This window comes from Aedes albopictus, chromosome 3, assembly GCF_035046485.1.
Source record: "Aedes albopictus strain Foshan chromosome 3, AalbF5, whole genome shotgun sequence".
NCBI lineage: Eukaryota > Metazoa > Arthropoda > Insecta > Diptera > Culicidae > Aedes > Aedes albopictus.
Window position 1 is genome coordinate 240,375,232 of NC_085138.1, and position 21,326 is coordinate 240,396,557.

General features: G+C 39.5%; 1 protein-coding gene across 5 annotated transcripts in view; it reads right to left on the reverse strand.

Moving 5' to 3' along the window:
* The window catches only part of LOC109409390 (fat-like cadherin-related tumor suppressor homolog), a 1,285,617-nt gene that overhangs the window by 589,220 nt on the left and 675,071 nt on the right, over positions 1 to 21,326 (reverse strand). The gene's annotated exons all lie outside the window — the stretch shown is intronic.

Genomic DNA, 21,326 nt, shown 5'->3' on the forward strand with positions numbered 1-21,326 from the left:
CACCCGGGGAATGAGTCAGAGTTTAAAAGCACTGCTGCATTGGGTCGAACAAGTTGGTCCGCTCTCTAAAAGCATAGGAGCGAAGTGATTCAAAGCTTATGCCCGTTGGATGTATTTACAAAGCTGTAAATTTATTGGTGTTTACGAAGTTGTGCTCGCGCTGAGCTGACACTCGCCACTCCGAAAAGCATCGAGACGAGACCTGGCCCACAGAACAAGAAGGCAGATCCTGCCTGCCTCTCCGAGGACTTCGCGTTGGTTGTAGGGTGACCGACCGAGCTTTTCGGATGCCGCGAAATGCTGATGCACGAGATGGACTTTCTGGACGGGCGATGTGACGATGGCATGATGTGGCAGGTCCGTGTCCCCATGATGCCACGTCACGCTACACCAGAACGAACTAGGTCAAAGAAAGATAAGGTTCACGATTCTGCTGACTAAATGGATTTGTCGTGATGGACAGTCAGTGTTTGTTTCGATTCGGTGCGGGAGGGTTTAAAGTTTTTTCCTCGAAAAAACGACGTCGACGGTTTGTTGCTCTTGTTTCGTTGTTTGTGTTCCGAATTGACGGATTGGCTTGGTGAAATGTTTTATGCTTGGCATATTTTTCTTCGCAACAAGATTTCGAGTGATGAAGCTGTTGGTGAAGGCATTTGCACTACTGAGGGAATGGCATATTGGGAGCGAAAAATCTAGTTTTAAAACTGACAAAAAGTGCAATTACGTGACTAAATAAAACTTCTATTTTTCAATGCAGACTTGCAGGCTTCGTTATCTTAGTGTGTTTTGCAGAATGAGTTCACTTCATGGTTCGAAGAGCACTTCGTAGTTTACATGTTCTTTATATCGAGAGACGACAGTTTGTGCCTATTATAGTTCATTTGGGGCAGTTCACTAACAACTTAACTATTTTTCTTGGTTTCCCTACACTTTATTAAAGTTCCTTAAAAGCCTCTAAATTTGGAGATAGCTTTTTTAGGGGATAGATTAACTGCCCAATGATCGCGTTTATCATTGCCTTGCTTTTGTAGTCACTATAAGCCAGGCTCTTCTCACTTTTCACAATAAAGAAACTAATTTTCGTCCTTCGGAAGACCAAGTGCAAATCAGCCGGCCGAGATAAAATTGGATATCCGATGCTCCGAAATCTGTCCGATGGGTAAGAAGATCCTGGCAGACACCATCAATAAAGAATAGCTTAACGATACCCTGTCCAGCAGTTTGGGGCGCTGCACCGTGATCCTAAATCAGAAAAGGTATCTGGTCCTACAAACACCGTGGACAACACTCGCCCAATCATGGAACGACTGGTGAATAGGCGGCTTGTGCATCATCTGAAAACTGAAGGTCGTCTGGATTACAAGTACCTAGCATGCCTTCTTTGCTGATCACGACACGGGATCATGCCTGGTCACCCTGGGCCAAATTTTAGACGAACCGTTTGGAAATAGAAGAGACTACATTGAGGTAACATTGCTAGACTTGGCTAAAGCTTATAACAGAGCTTGAATACTGGGAATCATGCAACAGCTCGCCAATTGTGGTGAATCACTGCTTATTAGACACTATACCAAACGCACTTTCCATGCTGTCATACGCAACCCTATCCAAGCCCACCTGAGAGTTCCTCTGGAGTCCCCCAGGGCTCGGTAATCAAGGTAACACTCTTCCTGGTAGTAATGAATGGTGTTTTCAACAACTTGCCAACAGGCGTATACGTCCTAGGGTATGCGGATGATATCCTGTTACTAACCAGCAGTGAACACCCAAAGGCCACAAAGAAAACTCCAAGACTCGGTAACTGTAGTCGTTAGATAGGTGGACGATAATGGTTTTGAAATAGCAGTAAAAAATCAGTCCAGCTGCATAGGGGGCGTCCATAAATGACGTAGCTTTTTAGGGGGGAGGGGGGTGGTTGTGATTTTGTGACGAAGTGTGACGATAGGGGGTAGGGGTTTATAATATGCTACGTAGCTTTCTACTAAGCCTATTGAAAAAACTATTTTATATTTAATAAAATTTTTACCTGCATTCAGTATCATTATCCAGTAAATCGAAAAGAAAAATATATCGCATGATTTTTTTTTTCATTCACATCAATGTAAATAAGATTAAAGGCAGCCTTATTTCATAAGACATGCAGCTATCGGACACAACAACTGTATCTGAGAAAATGGTTTTGAAATCCAGCGTAAAGAATAATGTATTGTGTTTGCAGACAAAAATCAATTTCGCTCAAATGCTTCTCACGACCAATAGTTTGTTGCTTGCTATAGAGCACTACACGCCGCTAAGGCTGCAAAGGAAAATTTTTCTAAGTTTCTGGCATTATGGCATTATTCCAGAAGCTCTTTTCTACAGGACTTCCTCGAAGAATTCCTTCAACAATTTCTTAAGGAGCTCCAGTAGCAGCTTTGTAAGGAATTTCTCATGGTGTTCTTTATAGGTTTCTCCAACAGGAGAAGGATAACATTTCCACAGTAATTCCTACTGGGAATCCCAGAAAAGAAAGACTTCTGCAAACATTCCAAAGGATCTGGTGGAATATCAGAAGGAACTTCCAGAAGAATTTCAGAAGGAACTACTGGAGGAATTTGGAAAGGAAATCATAGAGAAATTTCAAAAGAAACTGCGTGAGGAGTTCCTTGAGCAGTTCTAGATGGAACATTCGGAGAAATCTTCAAAAGAAACTCCTTGAGAGTCTCAGAAAGAGATATTTTTAGATTCTCAGAAGGAACTCCTGGTTCAACTTCTGAAGAAAACAAGGAAGAAATTTTTGAAAGAATCCCGGAAGGGATCTCTGAAGGATTCCCGAATGTAACTTTTGGGGAATCCCGGAAAATTATCTGGACAAAAATCCTGGTGAAATCCAAGAAAGAAAATCCTGGAGGAATTCCAGAAGGAACAAGAGGAGGAATCCGTAAAGGGATTCCTCGCGGAATTCTAAGAGAATGGAGGCATGCCGGAAAAAAATCCTGTAGGAGTCCCGGGCAAAAAAAAATCCTGGATAATTCCTAGAAGGAAGTCCTCGAGGAATTCCAAGAGAATCCATGAAGGAATCTGAAAAAGAACTCCTGAAGGAATCCCAGAAACAATTCCAGAGAGGGCTTTTAAAGAATGCCGGTGGGGTTTCCTGCCGAGATCTCGGAATGAATATCTGAGTGAATTCCTGAAGAATATTAAGAAGGAACTCCTGGAGGAATACCGAAAGGAATTTCTTTGGGAAACACAGAGAGAAGTCCTCATGGAATCTCAAAAAAAATCAGGTGAAATCTCTGAAGAGATGTTCGAAGAAACTTCTGGTGGAGGAGAGGAGAATCAAACCTTGAAAGAACTCTTGAAGGAAACCATGGATAAACTTTTAGAAAAACATTAGAAAACAAACTCCTGGAGAAATTTCAGAAGGATCGTTTGGAGGAATCTAAGAAGGAACTCCGGAAGGAAATATTGGTGGGATCTCTGAAGGAACCCCTGAAGGGATACAATAAGGAGGAATTTTCAAATATGGAATCTCAAAGGAAATTCTTGAAGAAATCGCAGAAGCAAGTCCTGGAGGAATTTAAAAGGGAGAAATTCTCAAAACGGGAATCCAAAAAAAAACTCTTTGAGGAATTCCAGAATGAACCCCCTGTTAGAATTTTAGAAAAAACTCCTGCAGGGTCCTTCAAATGTCGTGGTGAAATTTATTCAAATGAAACCAATTTAATATTTTGAAGAGATTTATTAGTGAGCAAACTAATATCTTCGGAAGAGCTCAGGCTATGTATGGTATTTAACTATATTGGGAGCATCAATTTCCTGTTCTTCGGAATCAAGTAGAACGATGAGTGGTTTATTGAGACATTAGCTGTGGTGATAATCTCCACTGGTTGCACCTATGGTCTTGATATCGGCGATCTGATCCTGGCAGTCGACAATGTTATTTTGCTATTGTTGTTTTTTTTCATATCTTCTATCTATATATATAAATATAAATATATATATAAAAATGAGTTTGAAGTCCCTTTGAGACAACAAAACTCACGAACGGCTGAACCGATCTGGATGACTCTTACACGGTTCGATTCGTATTCATGGTGGCTGTGTTTATATGCATAAAAAGTTACGAAAATCATTTTAAAAAGTATAAAAATTGTTAAAATACTGATTTTTGATAAGCCTGGAACAAATTCAGCGTGATCAAATTCAAATCAATCTAGAGTGCGTTGCTGCGATGACCTTAACAGTTGTCAAACCACCGCAGCTTGGCAAGACAAAGTTTGCCGGGACCTAGGCCGGGACAGCTAGTCTATCTGTATAATTTTTTTTTTTTGTTTTTATTTTTGTGTATTTTAACTAGTTGCTAATTCTACACTCTTCTATATAAATAAAAATTAATTTGAAGCAAGGATGTTTTCACTCAGTTCAAAACCCGATCAGTAACCACTCTTTCCCCACTCAATCAACACCCACAGCAAAGAGCCTGACATCACCTATACGTTTGAAAACTGGCACAGTAATTCAAAATCTGAATGAATACTGAGTGATCTTGCACTGCTGTCATTTAAACAAGTGTTCATCATCGCATGTATTTGTTATGAACTGATAGAATCGTCTCTGCCAATCGGTAGTTCATTATCACTTTCCGATCCGATTGCGCCTTTCATGTTTTGTGGCTTGATCGAATCAATTTCTATCGCACTCTGATAATTTTCGGAAAATCAGTTTGCAGCTATTTGTCGACCGATTTTCAAAATAATCACATTAATCAACTGGAAATACACACTGTATCTCATAATTGATCAGACAAACGCCGATTTTTAATCAAAATTGTCAACTTTGAGATAATATAACTATGGTTAGCTTTGATGAATTCAACTCAAATTTTGACACGGTACAGTACCGTGTAACTACGAATATGCTGAATTTGCTGAAGGAAAAAAATGTTTCATTTTTTTAGCGGTACTCCTTAGTATTGCATAAAGTTAGTATTGCAGTAAGTCATTTGAACAGTAACCGACAAATCTTTTCACTTATGTTTGCTTCTAGTCATCTTAAAACGATTTCAGTCAACCAGAGCAACCATCTAACAGGAAGCGATTCCTTGCCATTTGAAAAAAAATGTCACTTAAATGACTAGCTGAGCACGGAGCACCAACATTCCGCCACACTGAACAATTATCGGAAGTCAGGTCAATTTTTACCGAATGCTGGGCAACTGCACTGCTGGACCCATATCGGATAACGGTTGGGTCTATGTTGGGTTTGACGCCATCAATGATGAACAAAGCTTTAAACCTACGAAACTAGAACATACAGGGGATGGCCAAAATGTTTGGGATAGGCAACTTTTTTTTCTCTCACAAAAAAGTTCAGCATGCTATAACTTTTCATAGAGCGCATCAAAAAATCTCAAATTTTGACTGTTTGTCAACCTATTATATGTGCATCATTGGTACAAATTTGGGCTTGATTGATTAATATTTTGCAAAGTTAGAACCGTTCGGGTAAAACACCTTTTTTCAGACAACGCATTTTTGAGCTGTCATATCTCGGAAACCAGTAAACCGAATTGAATGAAATTTTGAACGTACACTAACAATATGTAAATGCTTCACAAACTATTAAAACATAGATACTTTTTAAACGTTGAAAAAAGTTATCATGGATTGACACTTTTTGGACTTTTCTCGAAAAAATGTAATTTTTTTACATTAATGTGAATAAATTTTAGTGTTGATATCCAAAGATTTTCCACTTCTGTTCTCAAATTATCTCTAATCAGATATATTAGAGCCTATTTAGAATGAAGGAAAAACACATTTAATAATTTTTGTGTGGTATTGTAAATTTTACTTATTTTCCTCTATATGGGTAAAATTTTCAACCCGATATAACTTAATTCGCCGTGAGAAAATATTAAATTTTATAACGTCGTATTGAGTATCAATATATTGTTGATAAACGTTAAAAAATTCATTCAATTCGGTTCACTGGTTTCCGAGACATGACAGTTCAAAAATGAGTTGTCTAAATAATAGTGTTTTGGCCGAACGGTTCTAACTTCGCGAAAAATTAACCAATCGAGCCCAAATTTGTACCAACGATGCACATATAATAGGTTGACAAACAGTCAAAATTTGAGATTTTTTGATGCACTCTATGAAAAGTTACAGCATGTTGATTTTTTTTGTGGGAGAAAAAAAGTTGCCTATCCCAAACATTTTGGCCATCCCCTGTATGCTTGCTAGCTGGGGCAATTGAATGATATGTGCCGGTTGTCAGTCGTCGGAGAACCCTGACTGTTGCTTGGGTTGGTGTAAATTTAATGATCAGAGGCCAGTCAATTATTCTGATTGTAAATGGAAAACGCTTGATTCGTTCGTGTGGAAAAGTGTACTAATTTATGATTTAGTATTTGGCTTCTGGGACGCATTCGGGATTCGCGGGGTTTCCAGGGACTTTTGGGGATGGAAATGCTGCTGATATATTAGAGGACAATTAGAGGACAAATGGTGGACTTATCCGAACATGCAGTGAAAATCTCTTATTTAAACGAACATTTTTCACGCCTTTTATTACATTATTGGAAATCCAACTGGTTACACCTACAGAATGCAGAAATAGAGTGCTTTGGGTGCAACAGGAAGAAACGTGCAAAAATGCCTATCGATTGCTGCCCAATGCTACATCAACAAGAACTTTTTTAAGAAACTGATTCGATCAAAATGAACGCACTCAGCAATCTTCTGCGAAAATTATCGCCAAGTGATTGAGCGCCGCAATGTTTTCAACGGACTTCGATCAATGCGTGAGAGAATCACGGCCTTGCTGCCCGACTGTCCATTCGGTTGGCGCGGCTGAATGAACTTAGTCATTAAATGTGTAAACTTGTTCATTTCCCGAGTGGCAGTGTATGTAGGCTGTACCAACACACCGATCGAAACGGTTGTTTCAAACTGAGAGAAAATATCAGTTTCTCTCACTGATCCTCTCGGAACTCAACAACACTGGTTTGAAGTTCCTTTGAGGCAACAAAACTCAAGAACGGGTGGACCGATCGGCATGACTCTTGCATGGTTCGATTCGTATTCGTGGTGGTTGTGTTTATATGTACGAAAAGTTACGAAAACTATTTTAAAAAGTATGAAAATTGTGAAAATACAGATTTTTATGAGCCGGGAACAAATTCAGGATGATTGAAATTAAATCAATCTAGAGTGCGTTGCTGCGATACCCCCAACAGTTGTCAAACCACCACAGCTTGGCAAGACAAAGTTTGCCGGGACAGCTAGTACTCTATAAACATGAAATCAGAGCTAAATTTGAGTTCTTTTTTGTTTTTTGACATGCATTTTTTTTAAGGGGGTGGGGTTGTTTAAGAAGCTACGTCATTTTTAGAGGGGGGTATCTGAATATGTGACAAAATGCTACGAGGGGGGAGGGGGGTATTAAAAATCGCTTTAATAAAGCTACGTCATTTATGGACGACCCCATATCTGTGACCACGTTGTATGGAGAAAGTATAAATTTGATCGTATCAACCCGGAACAAAGCTTTTTCAATCTACAGGGGATGGCCAAAATGTTTGGGATAGGCAACTTTTTTTTCTCTCGCAAAAAAGTTCAACATGCTATAACTTTTTATAGAGTGCATCAAAAAATCTCAAATTTTGACTGTTTGTCAACCTATTATATGTGCATCATTGGTACAAATTTGGGCTCGTTTGATAAATCTTTCGCAAAGTTAGAACCGTTCGGGTAAAACTCTATTTTTCAGACAACTCATTTTTGAGCTGTCATATCTCGGAAACCAGTGAACCGAATTGAATGAAATTTTGAACGTACACTAACAATATGTAAATGCTTCACAAACTATTAAAACATAGGTACTTTTTAAACATTGAAAAAAGTTATCATGGATTGTCACTTTTTGGATTTTTCTCGAAAAAATGTAATTTTTTCACATAAATGTCAATAAATTTTAGTGTTGATATCCAAAGATTTTCCACTTCTGTTCTCAAATTATCTCTAATCAGATATATTAGAGCCTATTTAGATTGAAGGAAGAACACATTTAATAATTTTTGTGTGGTATTGTAAATTTGACTTATTTTCCTCTATATGGGTAAAAATTTCAACCCGGTATAACTTAATTCGGCGTGAGAAAATATAATATTTTATAACGTCGTATTAAGTATCAATATATTGTTGATAAACGTTAAAAAATTCATTCAATTTGGTTCACTGGTTTCCGAGATATGACAGCTCAAAAATGAGTTGTCTAAAACATAGTGTTTTATCCGAACGGTTCTAACTTCGCGAAATATTGATCAATCGAGTCCAAATTTGTACCAATGATGCACATATAATAGGTTGACAAACAGTCAAAATTTGAGATTTTTTGATGCTCTCTATGAAAAGTTACAGCATGTTGATTTTTTTTGTGGGAGAAAAAAAGTTGCCTATCCCAAACATTTTGGCCATCCCCTGTATATTAGCGTCCAAAACAACTGTGCAAAATTTGGGAGCGATTGATTGCGTCCCCGTATTCCGCTTTGCGATTGAAATTTGTATGGAAGTTAGTATGGGAAAACGTACTTTTTTGCATTTTTGTCATAAATTGAAATTTTTCGTCTAAAAAAGTCTAACCAATGACGGTAAAGTATAGCCTACGATATGCCGAAAAACTTTGCCCAAGACCGCAAAGTGACCCGACGCTTGTGAAAAAACTTATTCGCCTGGTAACTTAGGCCAAAAATTAAGATTTTATTATTGATGTTATTCCTTTTACATGTTAAATGTTAACCGTAGTGTGGCCAGCAAAAAAAACACCCGTAGAAGGCCGGCAGGGTACCCGGGTACCCACGAAATGAAAATGATCATATCTTAGCGATTTTTCCACCGATTTTCAAAGTTTTTGCCTCATTCAACACAGAAACTCATTATCTATTGAGATCGTATTTGGTTGGACCGGTCTGATCACCATAGGTACCGGAAAATCCGGATTTCCGGATCCATGTTTTTATACAATACAATATACGGGATTTTCGGTAGGTTAGTAGCAATTTCGGTACCAAGCATCGTAAAATTGCTTTGGCATACCATATTATCTGACCGGCCTGGAATCATAAAACGTGTTGACTTTGAAACCGTGATTTCGGAACACGCTTCCCGTAAACACTTTCAGGTATCCTAGCTTTAACAATGTGGGTTTCAATATGGTATAAGGACATGCTCCCAAAAATATGGATTTTTCGAAAACCACGGTGATTAGATCGGTCTAACCAAATATTTTCCCGTTAGATGATGAGTTTCTGAGTTGAATGAGCTAAAAATTTCCAAAATCGATGAAAAATTGACGGAGATATGATCATTTCAATTTCGTGGGTACCCGGGTACCCTGCCGGCCTTCCACGTAATAAAAAAATGCAGGAGCCCCTCCCCCTGCCCCTCCTCACTTTAAAATTCGGTCAACCCCATTAATAGATGTATATTCACTAGTTCTAGGATCTAACAGAGTTCCAACATCCTAGTCTCAATAACCATTAAAATATCGAGATTTGAAATTGAAAAAGGTACCCGGGTACCCTGCCGGCCACATAAGTGTTAAGCACCACTGGGCAATCTGTACGTTATAACTTTTTTCACAAGTGTCGGATCACTTTGCGGTCTTCGGCAAAGTTTTTCGGCATATCTTAGGCTATACTTTACCGTCATTGGTTAGACTGTTTTAGACGAAAAATTTCAATTTATGACAAAAATGCAAAAAAGTACGTTTTTCCATACTAAATTCCATACAAATTTCAATCGCAAAGCGGAATACGGGGAAGCAACCAATCGCTCCCAAATTTTGCACAGTTTCTTTGGACGCTAAAATGAATCGAAAAAGCTTTGTTCCAAAAAATCGACTTTGTTGACCCAGTCTTGACCATAGTAATACGTCTCCCCCAGCACTGCTGGTAGTCAAAGGTTTTCTTCCTAATCAAAAAACCTTAGAAGTCCCAACACTGGATTGGCTCTAGAAGCTGACTAACAGTGAAGCCAAATGGTGAACGTAAGCATCAAGAGGCACTTCCGCAAAGGTATGAAGTCTCAAAACGTTAGAGTCAGTTTTGCCTACACTGACGGCTTGAAAAGGAATAAAGTTTGATTGGGATCGGTATACATATCAGGGACTACAACGAGTTCTACCGACAAGGAAGCATGTGTTCGTTGCTCTCTGCAGAGGCGTGGCATCCCTTTTTAATAATAGTGTCTGATTTGGCCAGGTTATTCGACTCTCTGCAGATATCCAGTTACGGGGGTAAAAATCTGGGAACCCTTTTTCAAGGTGTCGTGCTGCCCATGCATAGTGATACATGATCAAGAGGGAGATTCAACGTGAAAGGCTTCCTTCTATTGAAATGGCTGCACAGCAGCTGGACATCATTAATGATTACCAAGCCTACGTAACCGTAACCGTAAGACGTAATTACCGACTTTACGTCTTCCAAGAATAACGTCAGGGCTGGGACCTAAAAGTGACTCTGTTGAAGCTTAGATAGGCGGCGCAAGACCAATATAAGCTTATGGCGACGGTGAATGCAGCTACTGGGACAATTGGGCGCAGAACAATAGAGCAGATCTCGTGAAGCAGAAGGTACCGAAGTCTTCTTAGACTGAGGGTTTTGCATGCGCGAGCTGCCCAAAAAGACACTTAAAATGTACGCCACGAGTGAGGGTCCCGCCTGCAATTGTCTGGTGGAGGAATTCCTTGACGGAGGAATTCCTTGGTGAAAGCTCTTATCGCTGAAGTGACTCTCCAATATAAAAGGCTGGATGCGATCACATACCCGGATGAATTTGTTACTGCTCTGTGGCCACAGTACGAGGTTCAAGCGGTCACTGCGGCCGTCAGATTGCGGAAAGCTCGCTTAACGTTGAACCATTCGTCATTAAAATCATCGTCATTATCAAACATTTGAAAGCAGTTTATTCGTTCAAATCAATAATTTTTGCAACGAAAATGGATTCACTGTATTTCACATGAGGAACAGAATACAATGAATACATTTTCGTGGTGATTGTTTTGATTTACTGCGAAAAAACTGCTTTTCTAATTCCGAAAAATGATGATGACAACAGTGCATTTCATTATTATGTTTTTGCTCACTTAACTAGCTTAAAATAAGAAGATCAGGTGCGCTGGTTTTGTTTACGAAGAGATTTGTGCCCTCGAAATCGAGAGTAGGTGCCAAAGTCAGCCATTGTGGCGGCCATTTCGGGATTCTAACAAGTCTAGACTAACATTTGAAAAGGGCGGAACAACCGTTGCAAATTCTCACTTGTTCCGTTCCTCCTGGGCGTATTTCAATATTTTTTATGCAAACTTTTCCCGTTAACAGATAGAGGGGAGTCAGATCTATCTGTTACTGGTAAAAGATTTCATGAATAATGGGGGGTAAGCCTAGGAGGGACGGGAGAAGCAGAAATTCGAAATGGCTGTTACGCCCTTTTCAAATGTTGGTCTCGAAGTCTGTCCTTAACATGAATGGTGCGTCGATATTTTTTCAGTCCTGACCTAAGAAGTAGTTAGAACTGGAAGGTAGATGAAACCTACACTCACAGTGAACATCTGACGATCGGGAATCGCGTGGGGCGATAAGGGCGATTCACGGACATTTTCAGTTGGCTTTGCTTTGGTGTTACGCGTAATTCAAATGAACCAATATCTAGTAAGTACTTATATTGTGCAACTGTTACATACCATGTTGATTGATGTAGCTTGTAAATCACGTACCTGTAAGTAAAATATAACATGGGATTTGATTAGTTTGTTAACCAAATGGGATGTTTAAAGTCTTGAAAAGATCCTATAAGGAATTGAAACGACGATAAAGACATAACTGTATTACTTTGTCCAAAGATTTCCCTAGAAAACCCACAAAAAATCCTTCAAGTATTCTTTAAAGTTTGTTTTTTTTTTTCAAAAAATCTTTGAAAAGACTAGACACCATCTTCAGCCAGCTGCTGTACAGACTGAACGAAGCTTAGTCATAGACAATGGACACACGAAGCATGCTTTAATGAATACGGAGAACTGAATACTCTTATGATATGTTTCATTGCCCGGAGTTTAAACCGGACCCTCACGTTATAGCATGGTGCGACTAGTAGATTTGTTATCCAAATCGCATGGCTACGAGGCTTCTACGGATTTCTTCAGAAAATCAGAAATTCTGGGACCATTTGGACAAGAGTACCTATTTTTAGCACTTGCTGCTATAACGCAGTCAATGTCAAACCAATTGACTTGATTTTTTAACATGGCAAGATATTATACGTATCTCATCGTGCCCCCAAAATCAAATCAATTGGTTAAAAATTGAGTTATAGCATCAAGTGCCCAAAATAGGTGCTACTGTCCAAAAAGTCCCCTACCCTTATTCATTTTTTTGTAATGAGTTTCTCAATTTTTTCAGATTTTTTTCCAGAGATTTTTAAAAAAAGTTCCTCTGAATTCTTCAGAAAATCTTCCATAGAATTCTTTTGAGATGCTTCCAGAGATTTTTGCAAAAATTTCTTCTTATTTTCTTTTGGAAATTCTTTCAAGATTTTCATTCAGAAAGTCCTCTATGGGTTCCCTCAGAAATAATTCCTGCAAATTATCAAGCAATGGTTCTTTCAGGAATTCCTCCAACCATTCATTCGGAAATTTTCCCAGTAAATCTTTAAGAAATCCCTCCAAGGAGTCCATCAGATATAACTCTAGAAATATCTTCAGTAGTTTCTCTACGGAATTTGTTAGAAAGTACTTCATGAGCTCCTTTAAAAATTTCTGCAGCTATTTTTCAGAAAAATTGAAAATCCACCAGAGATTCCTTCAAAAATTTCTGCAAGGATTCCTTGACAAACTCTTCTGACATTACACTAATAATTTCTCAAAAGATCCCAGTAGGTATTTCACTAGAGATTTTAGCATTAGCATTAGCATTAGCATTAAGCAAGTCGCACAAATTCGTAGGTGGTACAGTCCTGGATCGCTGTTATGAGGGTTGCATCCTTCCTGCCCGTTACCAAAGCACAAAGATTTGGGACTAATCTCTGACTCTTAGACAAGATTGACGCAATCGTCCAACGATCGAGTGCTGTCCTGGCCACGTCCTTGTGACAGCTGAGGGATGGGAAAGGAATATTAGTTGGACACCTATGAAAGTACATAGAGACCTCTACATTCTTTCAGGCCTAGGCATCACGGGAATTTGGGTGTACGTGGAAGGGTAAAGTTCAAAAGAAACGTTTGGTCAACGTTCTGGTGCACACAATAATTTTGATTGGTGCCTGGTTCCTTTCCCATCTTAATCCTTGTTGGGTGTTCGATTTCAAATCTGAAATAGAAAAGGAAAATTATAGATTTACCTGAATCCTCCTATATGAAATGGAAAATTTACCTGAATCTTCTGAAATACGTTTACTTTACCTTTTACTACACGGTTAGAAAATTCACTCATTTTTGAGTTAAAGTGGGTCAACTCAAAAACGAGTAAATTGCATTTCCACGCTATAGCACCGGCCCAAGTGCGAAAATCTACATTGGGTTCCATTTCGCTTCGGCAAACAAGCACGCCTCCACCGCTCCAGCATCCATCACGATTCATTCAGGTATATCGATATCGTTATCAGAAAGATCCATCTCCCCGCTTTCTGGATCATCGACACGTGTGAGCGTACCGGGACAAACTCCACAGCGACAGAAACATTCTTGCCCACAAAAACGAGTCCCCCCGCCCGGCATGTCAGATGCACTATTCGACGCGGACAGAAGCGACATACGTCACTGACTGGCCGCAGGCAGCACTGAACTGGAGAACGACGACGCGCAAAAATAAACCGACGACGACAAGCTAGGCTGCGAGTCAACAACAATTACAGCAACTTGACCACCTCGATTTTCGAAAATGAGGAATATTTTTGTTTGTCGGTACTTGATGAAGTACTTGGAATCGTTACAAAAAGTACTCCAAGCTTTAGCAATGACATTTTGTGATTGATAACTAAAAATTGATACTAAAAACCCTAATTAATCCACCTAGCGGTGATGGTGCCTTTCTCGTGCTTTAAAATATCCTTTCAACAAAACTCGAGCGACATGTTGATGACATTGACATAAATACAAAATGAAAACTGCTTGCCAAATCTACTCAATATGGATACATTTTATATTAGCATAACACCCAATATTCAGAAAATATAAGACAACGATCCAAAACTGATTTAAATTTTCCGATCATCATTTTATGACTCCGGACATTTACCCCAACTAAACTAACCGCCATCTTGAACATTGAGACACCATCTTGGATGTTCTGGTATTCATTTTTGGACTCTGCACCTAAAATTACTTAAAATAGTCGCCGTATTGAATTTTGGCATGTCGTTTATGATTTTCTGGTTACCAGTTTTGGACGAAGACCGGCATTCTTCCCCATTCAAACTATAGTCCTTGTGAAACAGCGCACAGCTTGGGTTTTCTGATTACAAATTAGTTCTGGACATATTTTCATACCAAATATGCCCATAATGCAAGAATTAAAAATCCTATAAAATAGGCATTAACTTGAATACTGGGCCATTATCTTGGGCTTTGGACCGCTATCTAGGATACTCTGGTGGACTCCGAACATATTTCCCATACCAAATACACTTATTTTACATAGTCTTAGAGCTCAAAATTCATTAAAACAGCCACCATCTTCTGTTGACGCGATCAAATTCTTATTTTTCCATTCAACGTTGACCCATCCTACTATAAATTTACACCTGAGGAATCTGAAATGGTACGATTTGATGAGATCGCTTTAGTTTTGTCTATATTTTGTTCTCATATATGAGAACTTGGACCTATTCGTCATTGTTGTTCATACCTAATGTTTAGGCCATTAAACAAAGCCATGATTTAATTTTTCACATGAACGTTGGTTCTGCTACACAACAGCTAGTCTCTAATGTGATCTAAGGCTCTTTTCTTGCTAACCGTTCATTCGATTATCAAAAAATCTGCGATCTGATGTGTTGTATGTATGGGTTTGTTTCTCTTGCAGATTTAACCACTTCGGCGGGAACCCCGGAACACAACCGGTTCAGATATGGTCTGAGATGAGTTTCCTGCTCATTGTCCATCAGGTGATCTAAAATGCCGTGGTTTGATATGTCGCTTGCATGGGTTTGGTACAATTGTATATTTGGCCACTTCCAGCGGGACGCCCAGGACCGGTTCGGGAACAATACCGGTTCAAATATGGTCTGAGACTATTTTCCTGCTTACCGCTCATCAGGTTATCGAAAATGCCGTGGTTTGATGTGTCTCATGCATGGGTTTGGTTCACTTTGATATATGCCACTTCCGGCGGGACACCCGGAACCGGTTCCGGAACACTACCGGTTCAGATATGGTCTTAGACTATTTTTCTGCTTAACGCTCATCAGGTTATCGAAAATGCCGTGGTTTGATGTGTCGCATGCATAGGTTTGATGCATTTTCATACCTGGTCCTTTCCTGGGGTACCGTTCCGGAACACCTAAATGGCCATATCTCCGGAACGGCTGATCCGATCCGAACCATTTTCAATAGGAAACAATGGGACCAGATTCCGCGTCGAATGAACCGTCGGTCATTGAAATCGGATGAGGTTTACTGCCAAAAAGTGATGTGAGTTTTTTTGTACACACACATACAGACACACACACACACGCACACACATACACACACACATACACACACACAGACATCACCTCAATTCGTCGAGCTGAGTCGATTGGTATATGTGATTTGACCCTCCGGGCCTTCTATCAAAAAGTCATTTTTGGAGTGAACATATAGCCTTTCCAGTACACTTAGTGTACGAGAAAGGCAAAACCCCTAATTAATCCACCTAGCGGTGATGATGCCTTTCTCGTGCTTTAAAATATCCATTCAACAAAACTCAAGCGACGTGTTGACATAAATACAAAATGGAAACTGCTTGCTAAATCTACTCAATATGGATACTTTTTATATTAGCATAACATCCAATATTCAGAAAATATAAGACAACGATCCAAAACTCAAACTTAACAAGTGTCATGAAGCCGCAAAATTTTGAAACGTCATTTTAGATTTTCCGGTCATCACTTTATGACTCCGGATATCTACCCCAACTAAACTAACCGCCATCTTGAACATTGAGACACCATCTTGGATGTTCTGGTATTCATTTTTGGACTCTGCACCTAAAATTACATAAAATAGTCACCGTATTGAATTTTGGCATGTCGTTTATGATTTTCTGGTTACCATTTTTGTACGAAGACCGGCATCCTTCCCCATTCAAACTATAGTCATATTGCAGACCTTGTGAAACAGCGCACAGCTTGGGTTTTCTGATTACAAATTTTGAATTCTGGACATATTTCCATACAAAATATGCCCATAATGCAAGAATTTAAAATCCTATCAAATAGGCGCTAACTTGAATACTGGGCCATTATCTTGGATTTTGGACTGCTATCTTGGACACTCTGGTGGACTCCGAACATATTCCCCATACCAAATACACTTATTTTACATAGTTTTAGAGCTCAAAATTCATTGAAACAGCCGCCCTTTTCTGTTGACGCGATCAAATTCTTATATTTCCATTCAAAGTTGACCCATCCTGGTATAAATTTACAATTTACACCTTAGGAATCTGGAATGGTACGATTTGATGAGATCGCTTTAGTTTTGTCTATATTTTGTTTACTTTCATATATGAGAACTTGGACCTATTCGTCACTGTTGTTCATACCTAACGTTTATCAGGCCATTAATCAAAGCCACGATTTAATTTTTCACATGAACGTTGGTTCTGCTACACAACAGCTAGTCTGTAATGTGATCTAAGGCTATTTTCTTGCTATCCGTTCATTAGATTATCAAAAAATCTGCGATCTGATGTGTCGTATGTATGGGTTTGGTTAATTTTTATATTTGGTAATTTCCGGTGGTATACCCGGATCTGATTCCATGACACTACCGGTTGTCCCAATTATGATCTCAGATTATTTTATTGCTAATTCTTCACCTTTACCTAATCACCGCGATTTGATATATCGCATGTATGGGTTTGATTCACTTTAACTTTTAACTACTTTTGAAGCCACAACTGAACCCGCAAAATTACCGGGAATCTAATGTGGTCTGACTCTATTTTTCCATCAGGGTTTTCGATAAGTCGTGATCAGTCTTGTTAGAGATCACAGTCATTTGAACCTTTTCGTCGATATTCGGCCTCCTATGTCTCCGACATTAGCAACACAAGCAATCAAACTACTGTTCGAAACAAAAATGTCAAACGAATGCACTTCACGATGATAGCTATGGTCTATCGACCATAGATAGATATAGCTATAGATATGGTCTGAGACTATTTTCCTGCTTACCGCTCATCAGGTTATCGAAAATGCCGTGGTTTGATGTGTCGCAAGCATGGGTTTAGTTCAATTGTGTGTTTTTCCACTTCCAGCGGGACGCCTAGAATCGGTTCCGGAACACTACCGGTTCAGATATGGTCTGAGATGATTTTCCTGCTCATTGTGCATCGGGTCATCGAAAATGCCGTGGTTTGATGTGTCGCGTGTATGGATTTGGTTCAATTGTTTATTTGGCCACTTCCAGCGAGACGCCTAGAACCGGTTCCGGAACACTACCGGTTCAGATATGGGCTGAGACTATTTTCCTGCTTACCGCTCATCAGGTTATCGAAAATGCCGTGGTTGGATGTGTCGCATGCATGGGTTTGGTTCACTTGTATATTTGGCCACTTCCAGCGGGACGCCTAGAACCGGTTCCGGAACACTACCGGTTCAGATATGGTCTGAGATGGTTTTCCTGCTCATTGTCCATCAGGTCATCGAAAATGCCGGGGTTTGACGTGTCGCATGCATGGGTTTGGTTCAATTGTATTTTTGGCCACTTCCAGTGGAACACCTAGAACCGGTTCCGGAACACTACCGGTTCAGATATGGTCTGAGATGATTTTCCTGCTAACCACTCATCAGGTTATCGAAAATGCCGTGGTTTGTTGTGTCTCATGCATGGGTTTGGTTCACTTTGATATTTGGCAACTTCCGGCGGGACACCCGGAACCGGTTCCGGAACACTACCGGTTCAGATATGGTCTTAGACTATTTTTCTGCTTACCGCTCATCAGGTTATAGAAAATGCCATGGTTTGATGTGTCGCATGCATAGGTTTGATGCATTTTCATATCTGGTCCCTTCCTGGGGTACCGTTCCGGAACACCTAAATGGCCATATCTCCGGAACGGCTGGACCGATCCGAACCATTTTCAATAGGAAACAATGGGACCAGATTCCGCGTCGAATGAACCGTCGGTCATTGAAATCGGTTGAGGTTTACTGCCAAAAAGTGATGTGAGTTTTTTTGTACACACTCACACATACACACACACACACGCACACACATACACACACACACACATACACACACACAGACATCTCCTCAATTCGTCGAGCTGAGTTGATTGGTATATATGACTCGACCCTCCGGGGCTTCTATCAAAAAGTCATTTTTGGAGTGAACATATAGCCTTTCCAGTACACTTAGTGTACGAGAAAGGCAAAAATAAATAAATAAATACAGTCGGAGTACGCAACTTACGGTACTTCTACCTCACGCTAATTATTTATCTCCTAAAAACAGGATCGCCTGAAAAACAGCAAAGAAAACCACGGTGGGCGCAAGGTGGGTGGCACTACGAATTCCGACTGTAGCTTTAAATTCCGTGTTTTAATCAAAGTCACCCGTCAACGCCTACAAACCCGATTTGTTGCCATCCAAGGTAAAAAAACATCGTTTCCTGATGAAAACAAAATGCACCAACCCAAGCACACTCAAGCAAACTCCACACTTTTACTATCAAAAAATAGCATACATCTACGCATCATCGCCGTTAGATGCGCGAGCAAGTGCGCGAGCAACCCGTGCCGCTGAATAGCCCGAGCAATCATGATATTTACATACTTCATTCACGATGTGCATCGCTCCTAGCTCTACGTGGGCTTACTAGGCATCAGAAAACTCAGCAGAAAACTATAGTTAACCTTTCCAACACCCCGCGCCCCCCTTGATTGATGCACGAATCAGACCCGGACTGCGGTCCGCTCACTAGAAAGAACATGCGAGCGACGACACGTCTGCGATTTGCAAACGTAACGTCACCCACACAAAACCACCACAGCACCGATAGTCTTCCTATCAGCCCCTCCCTCACCTCATCCCTCCATTCGAACACTTCGCTTTCCCATCACGAGGCAGCTGAAACCAAAAATTATCTGTATAAACCAAAGCACACATAGGGGATTCTGGGGTAATACGCACCACTTAAGGAAGATGCGTCCAAATGCATATAAAAAGGCAATAATTTATTGGTTTAATACATGCATTCATTGCATATACTTTCATTCTAAGAGAAACCAAACAAAATTTCAGCCTTAATACAGTTCAGCTCTTGAAAATAACGTTTTTTGTAAAGACTAACATTACGGCTTCGTATGTTTATGCGGGGCAATATGCACCCTTGCTCGGGGTAAAATGCACTACAACAATGGGGCAGGATGCACTCAAACAAAGGGGCAAGACGCACCACAACATTGAGGCAAGATGCACCGTCGAGTTTAGAAATCTTTTTACTTCTTAGACAAAATGTATGTTTTCTAGGGTTTTAAGACAAACAATAGCTCAATTTTGTTTGCGATTGCTTACAAAGCACTCATAGATATTATTACAGCTTGTTTTCTATAGGTGCGTTTTGCCCCAACCAATGGAGTGCATATTGCCCCAATCGATAGCAAAAAATAAAATAGTTTAAAACATATAATTTACGTAAATTACTGTTTAAGTTATTTTTCCTATGCTTAGCATTGCCCTCAATGAACTGAATAAACACAACAGCATTAGATGTTTGGTCGGTTTTCACCATTAAATCATTCGACAAACGATCGGGAAAATAACATCAGAATCGTGCTTTTCAATTTTATTCATTTTTCTCACTAATTACGTAACGCAGATATGTAAAATTTTCCAGATGCTCATTTATTTAGACGTTCTATTAGACTGATAAGGTTTCAAAGCTCTAAAACCGATAATCCCTGAAAAACAAAGGGGGTGCGTTTTGCCTCGACAGTGCGTATTACCCCAGATGCCCCTACTCGGTCATCACTCATCCACATGTCGCATTCCGTATATCACACACTCACACAATGTCTCAACTGTTCTAATTTTCCCCTTCGAGTCACACACACACTTTATCACACAATGAACCACAGAAGAGATATAATATAGAGAGAGATTTGAGAGAATACGGAAAGATACTCCCTTATAAACTGCAGCAGCCATTTTTGCATCAGCCAGCCACCAGAAGCACTCAAATTGATTTACAGATTCTACACTATTACTGTTTTCCACTGCACTAATTTTTATCACATTTCAAAACTACGGGCAGCATACTTCTTATCAATCGCTTCTTTATTAATTAATTTGCCGTATTTCAACCTAAAATAACCAAAGAATTCCACACGAACTTTTCACCATTTATATTCAGGCAGTGCTGCCCAGGCAGCAGTAGGTATTTCACTAGAGATTTCTGCAGAAATTCATACAGAAATTGCTTCAGAAGTTCTTCCCCAAAACAAATGCACCAGGATTTAAACCAAGTATATCTTTAGGGAATTTTTATTCGGATTGGTCGAGAAAATCTGAAATTTATTCAGAAAGAATTCCTAGATACTTCTACAGGAAAATTATCATTAGATTTTCTAGAAATATTTGCAGGAGTTTCTTCAGGCATTCTTCCAGAGATACCTTTAAAAATACGTTCACGAAATTCTCCGAAAATTGTTTCAGAACATCCTCCATGATTTTTTGTAAGCAGGGCTGGTAGCGATCAAGTGGCAAAATAATAGTGACTTTACACCTCCAGGACTTCAATTCAGAGAAATTTTCACTCTATATGCTTTTGTTTGAAAAATTATTTTTCCTAAATCGGGTTAACATACAGATATTTTGCCGATCGCAGATCGCCGAAAAACTAAAGTCTATCAAGGATTTGCTCAATAATCTTCAGGAAGTTTATAGGAAATACTTTCAAGAACACTGAAAACTATCTACAAACTATTCAGAAATTTCTCAAAATCCACCTGAAATCACAAAAAACATGAATTTCTATGTTTTTCTTTAAATGAAACCTTAGATGAAGGAAAATGTTATATAATTGAACTTTGGAATTTTAAGAGAAATTGCAAAGAATGGCAAAATAATCATGTAAA